This window comes from Nannospalax galili, unplaced genomic scaffold, assembly GCF_000622305.1.
Source record: "Nannospalax galili isolate Female #2095 unplaced genomic scaffold, S.galili_v1.0 scaffold7933, whole genome shotgun sequence".
Classification (NCBI taxonomy): Eukaryota; Metazoa; Chordata; class Mammalia; order Rodentia; family Spalacidae; genus Nannospalax; species Nannospalax galili.
In genome coordinates this window covers 9,850-16,151 of record NW_008333274.1, presented here as the reverse complement: position 1 = coordinate 16,151, position 6,302 = coordinate 9,850, and positions in this window count along the sequence as shown.

Genomic DNA, 6,302 nt, shown 5'->3' with positions numbered 1-6,302 from the left:
TTAAAAATGCTCCCTTTACTTTACCTACAGATACTTAAAGATTTGGGTAATATCTTCTCATCGAAGTTATACAAAAGACATCAATGCCTGATACCAACAATATTCATGCTGTTTTTTATATCTTAAGTAGATATTTCTTGATTAATTGAGCATCTAAGGTATCCAATGTAGTACAATTAACCAGGATTTAAACTATTAAACAATATATATTTTACTAAGAAAAATAAATGGATAATACTACAGTGACTGTTTCTAGTGTCCCATTTCCATTTCTAATCATTAAAATAAAAAGAAAGATTTAATTATGCCCACAGGGCTATACAGTCTTGATTTCTGATTGGTCTGATCTCTTGTTTCTACTTCTGGTACTAATATTGTGTACCAGAATAAATACAACCCTGTTAAAAGAAATACTATGTTAGCTAGGCGTGGAAGCACACGTCTGTAGTCACAGCACTTGGGAGGCAGAGGCAGGTGATCTCTGTGAGTTCCAGTGAGTTCCAGGCCAGCTGGGGCTACAGGGAGACCCTGTCTCAGAAAGACCAGAAAAAAAAAATTCAAGGGCTGGAGAGGTGGCTTAGTGGTTAAGAGCACTGGCTGCTCTTGCAGAGGACCTGAGTTCAATTCCCAGTACCCATATGGCATCTAATGTCCCCTTCTGACCTCCATGGACATTGCACAACACCAGTGCACTTACATGCAATACACTCATACATATAAAATTTTAAAAAAATAGAAAACCCGTGCTGGGTGTGCATGGTGGCATATGCCTTTAATCTCAGCACCTGGCAGAGGCAGAAGTCTCTCTTGTGAATTCAAGGCCAGCCTGGTCTACAAAACGAGTTCTAGACCAGCTGGGGCTATAGGGAGACCCTGCTTCAAAAAGACCAAAAATTAATTAATTTAAATAAATAAATAAATAAACCCCAACATTCCTGAAAACTCCAAGACCATCAACATCCTGAGGCTTGCTGTGGTTCCCATCTCCTGCTCCACCCTTCCTCACTCTGGTGCTGCTGAAGGATGCAAACAGGACAGGTTCACTTGTGAGGACTTGGCATGCCCTCCTAGGAGTAACACTGACTCTAGCCAAGAGTCCAAGGGAGGCAGAGTGGACCTTGTTCTAATCAGCCTTTGCAGTATCTAGTATTTCCTGGTGCCAGGGTTTAGTTTGTCATCTGGAAATCCAGCAGTTACAGATCCTGTCACACGGCAACTGGAATGCAACTCAAAATGGTTTGTGCTTCTTTGCAAATGCCAAGCTCTGATGTAGGGATTTTCTAGGCCATGCTGAGTCAGGAAGATTAGTCTTTTTAACTGTGCACCAGGACCATGTGCCTCTCTTGGGACCCTCAGCCTGTGGAGCCCAGAGAAGAGGTGGCGTGTGGGAAGTGTCCCTCCTGGGCTGCCTACATCTCTGTAGAATACTTTGCATCCAGATGTAGTCCTTCCCCTGGGGGTACTGCTGCATATGCCAGAGGGATGTGCATGGGAGAGGACAGTCCTCCAGAACTGCTGGAAGATTTGTGTACAAGACCTTGCTGACCGCAGTCTTAGGGAGGAGACAAAAAAAAGGAAATAAAAGGTATATACTGTCTATCTTTGTTTCTTTTCCTGTTGCTGTGTTAAAATACTCTGTCAAAAGCCTTGTAGAAGAGAGGGTTTATTTCACCTCATGGTTTAAGGTTTCAGCCCATCACTGAGGGAAGAAGTCACAGTGGCAGGGCCTTGAGCACTAGTCAACAGAGAATTGGAAAACGAAGGGTGAGTGCAGCTTAGTTCTCCACTCAGGGTATCCAGGACCTAGCCCAGGAATGGTGCTGCCCATTGGGGGACGGTCTTCCTATGTCAAGTAAGGCAATCAAGATATCCCCCATGGGCATGCTCAGAGGCACATCTCCCAGTGATTCTAGATTCTGCCCAGTTGACAACACTGCTCATAATCTCACTGTCCTAAGCACTCTCTGTGTTTTTTATCTATTTAAAATACACGTGCTTTTAGCTCAGTGGTTGAGTGCTTGCCTAGTGTGCACAAGGCTTTAGAATCAATCCCCAGCATGCAAGATATAAAACAACAAAAATCCTACCTCTTTGTTTCAAAAAAGATATATATCTTACTACTCAGTTCTGCAGCCTTAAAATACCAGAGATATTAAAAATCAAAATCCCAGGCTCAGTGGTTAAGAGCACAAGCCCAAACAGGGAAGCATACCTACACATACATGTGCACACATGCATACATTCCCCCCAATACACATACTCCAAAACAAGGGCCAGCCAACCATGGTGGCGCATGCTTGTGGTCCTAGCAGAAGATGATTCAGGAGGGTCAGGAGCTCGGTCATCCCGGCTACATGTCTCAGGAGAAATATTAAAAAAGAAAAGGAAAGGGAAAATGGAAAGCCTCAGCACCTAGGCCAGAAGTGACTTGCAGGGCAGGACAAGGTTGCTGGGATCACCTGACGGTGCCTTGAAGGAGGAATGACACCTTAACCCTCGCTCATGATGCCAGTCACGTAGCTGTGATCAGGACTTCAGAGAAATGAGCAAAGGAACAAGGAACCCTTTGGAAAGTGGCTGTTCCATGGCATCCCTGCAGCCTACCCATGTGGGATGAAGTGAGGCACCCCTTGTCCAGAGTGCCCCTTCCAGGCCCCAGCTGTCCAGCTCGTCCTGTGTAACCATTAAATTACTAGACTTGTGTCAGTGAAGAACAAGGGTTTGACCTTCAGGAACTGAGCCTCCAGGGAAGGGGAAGTTCTATTTTCGGGATGTGGATAATGAGCCTGAGGATCGGGCAAGCGTCACTCCTGGCGCTCCATGTCTTTCCCAGCTTGGTGAACTGGGACATCTGCCCTCGCTTCTTTTGCCCCTAGTCCCAATAACTGGCTTCCGCTGAGGAAGCCTAGGCAGCTGCAGTTCAGGTAAAAGAGGTTCACATCCCTTGAGCAGTATCTTCAATGTCTTCTGGGCTTGTCTGGGGCCAGAAAAGAGGTAGGTTCACCCTCAGGTGGGTGGACACAGTCCCAGACCATTAGCACAAAGGCACTGTCTGGCTAGGGGCCAGGCCCAACCCACTGTTTGCTTTGGGAATCACCCAAGGACACATTTTTGAGAGATGCGAAAGTGAAAACATTCCTAAACGAAAAGCCCCAGGAAACCCGCGCCGATGCCCCTCCCCCCAGCCTCGTCGCTCTACATTGGACTGCTGAGACAGAACGGTAGCTAGCCCTGCTTCCCGGCTCCCTGACTGTAGAGGTGTCAGGTCCTGTTCCCTGGCTCCCACCTCTCTTTCTAGGACCTGTCTGAGTCAGGTGGTTTGACTGTTGGACTTCTCTTCCCTAGGAGGCAAGGTCTGCAGACTAGGATTCCTGAGCAAGTGAGATGGAGACAGAGGTAGTTGGGTTGGAGCCTGGTAGTCACTGGACAGAAGGGGAAGCAACCATCCCTGCTAGTATCCAGGATGTGGGGCCAGGCGCAGGCCAGGCCACAGCCCACTTTAGGCTCAAATGGAAGCTGATCTCAGAGGGAGCCCAGGGAATGTTTCCACTGAGTGACTCTTCCCACTGTCTGTGGCTCTCAGTGTGGTTGGCCTGATCCAGCCTTGTCACAGAAGAACAGAGGCAGCTGGGCTTCCAGGTCACATGACAGGAGATGGTAGCACCACATACTTCTGCTGTGTCCACGGGACAGTGCCCAGGGGCGAGCCCTTTCTGCAAAGCAGGATGAGGAATGGTGCCAGGCTAAAAATGGATGGGCTGAGCCTGGCGTGGTGGCACAAAAGACAAAAGAAAACGGAAAAAAAAAAGGATGGGCTGGTCTGCTTCCAAGCCCTCCTTCAGGTGAAAAGTTGGGGTTTTGCAATCCTGTAATTACTATGTTTAGCAAAGATGCCAATTTCTCCCTCTTGGGTAGTTTTCAGAAATGGAAACCAATTTTTCTCTGGGTGGATAAGCCAAAAAGACCGCATGGTTTTCAGGATCATGTCTCAATCCCAGCAAGGATGTTTCCAGCCCCATTCCACCCAGGTGCTTATTTGGAGGAAAAGCAAGGCCCTGGTTTGTGTTTACTTGGGTAGAGCTAGGGGAGGGAAGAGTTGACAAAGTTGTAGAGCCAAGTAAGGACACTGTTCCCGCCTTATCTCCTTTTCCATCTGTGGTTAGTGAAATAATGATCCTCAAAGATGTCCTTGTCCCAGTCTTTGGAACCTGTGATTGGATACTACATTATGTGCAAAGGGACCTCTCAGATGAGATCAAGAATTTGGAGATGGGGGCTGGAGAGCAGTTAAGAGCACTGACTGCTCTTGCAGAGGACCTGGGTTCAGTTCCCACCACCCACATGGCAGCTAACAACGGTCCTTACTCCAGTACTAGGGGATCCAACATCCTCTTCTGACCTCCGGGGACATTTCGTGACATGGTACACTTACATATATGCAGGCAAAACACTCATACACATAAAATAAAAATAATAAAAATTTACAAAAAGGAGATGAATCAGCAAATAGAGGTTGTAGAGTGCTTTCCCAGCATGCCTAAAGCCCTGGGTTGCATCCCTTGCACAACATAAACTGAGTGTGATGTAATGCCTGTAATCCTAGCATTTGGGAGGTGGAGGCAGAAGGATCAAGAATTCAAGGCCATCCTCTACTACATAGCAAGTGTGAGGTCAACCTGGGTTACCTGAGACCTTATAAAACAAAACAAAACAACAAAAAATTCTGCAGATGGGAGATTTTCTGGCTATCCAGCTGGGGCCAACATAATCCCAGAGACCTTGTAGGAGGGAGGAAGAAAGAAGAGATAGGACAACTGAAACAGGAGCCAGAGATAAAATCTGCAGATGGAGAAAGGGGCCCCAAGCCAAGGAATGCAGGTGGCCTCAGAAAGCTAGAAAAGGCTAGGCTACATAGACTACAGGCCCTCCATGGACTTCTGATGGCCAGACAGCTAAGAAAATAAGTTGTCCGGGTAGCAATAAGATACGTAATATGCCGCCCCATACGAAACTCAGCTTTGCTCTTCCAAGGACTGGGGAACAAATCCATCTGCTCAGGAAATTGAAGATGTCATAAGCTAAGGTATGAGCCAGGATCTGAAGGTCAAGGTAGCCAGAACACTGAGGGAGTCTGGCTGCCAGCAGACATAAATAACACCTCCCGACAGACTGCACCCAGGCAACACTTGGGAAGAGGTTAGGCCTCCTTCCAAATACCCTCTTTCTCCTGTATGCATATGTACTGTTTATATACTGGTTCCCTCTTTCAAGATGGCATTAGACCTTTCCACTGAAGGCATAAAACATTGATTCACAGTGGGTTCTAACAACTTTCTGGTTTTTCCTACCAGTCCTTTACATTTGAAAAACAGCATGCATGCCATTAGAGGTAACACAGAACACATCTAAGTCTAAACAACACATCATGGGCTGGAGGTGTAGCTCAGGGGCAGAGCACTTGCTTAGCATTCACAAGGCCCTGGATTACTCTCCAGTGCCATATAGAGACATCTTATTATATAGAAATATTGTTCAAGGACTGGTAAAGTGGGTTAAGTGCTTACTGTATAAGCACAAGTTCCTGAGTTCAGATCCCCAGTATCCATGTAAACACTGCTTGTAAGGATACATGTCTGTAACCCCAGCACTGGTACAGAGGTGAAGGGTTGGAGGGTGGAGATAGGCAGACCCCACCGTTTTGCCAGAGAAAGCAAGCTCTAGGTTCAGTGAGAGATGCTGTCTCAAAAAATAAAGTGACATTGGGCACGGCGGTACACAGCTTTTATCCCAGCACCCAAGAGGCAGAGGCAGGAGGATCTCTGAGTTCAAGGCCAGCCTGGTCTAGATAGTGAGGCTACATAGTGAGGTCCTGTCTCAAAAAAAAACTAGAACACAATAGAGGGGTTCTTCCTGAAGTCGACCTCTGGTCTTCACGTGTGCATGCACAGGTGAGGATGCCCACATGCATGTACATGTACCATACACACCTCAAAAATATTGTTCACATATATGTACAATAGAATGATGGATGATGAGGAAGGTGGAGGTCAGGGTGGTCACAGACAGGTCAAGCAATACCAATGTCAGGGAAGCAGAAGCCAAGAGAATATTCCCTCCCCAGAACCTCAGAGGAACCAGCCTGGCTGACACCTTAAGCTCCATTTCTATTGTCTGAGCCACCGGGAAACTAATGCAAGATGCTAGATAGGTGGCTGAAATTAGCAAAGTGGATGACCTGTGGGTGTTCAAACAGAGAATGTTCTGGAATCCTAATGACTCCAAATTGTAGCCAGGGTCAACAA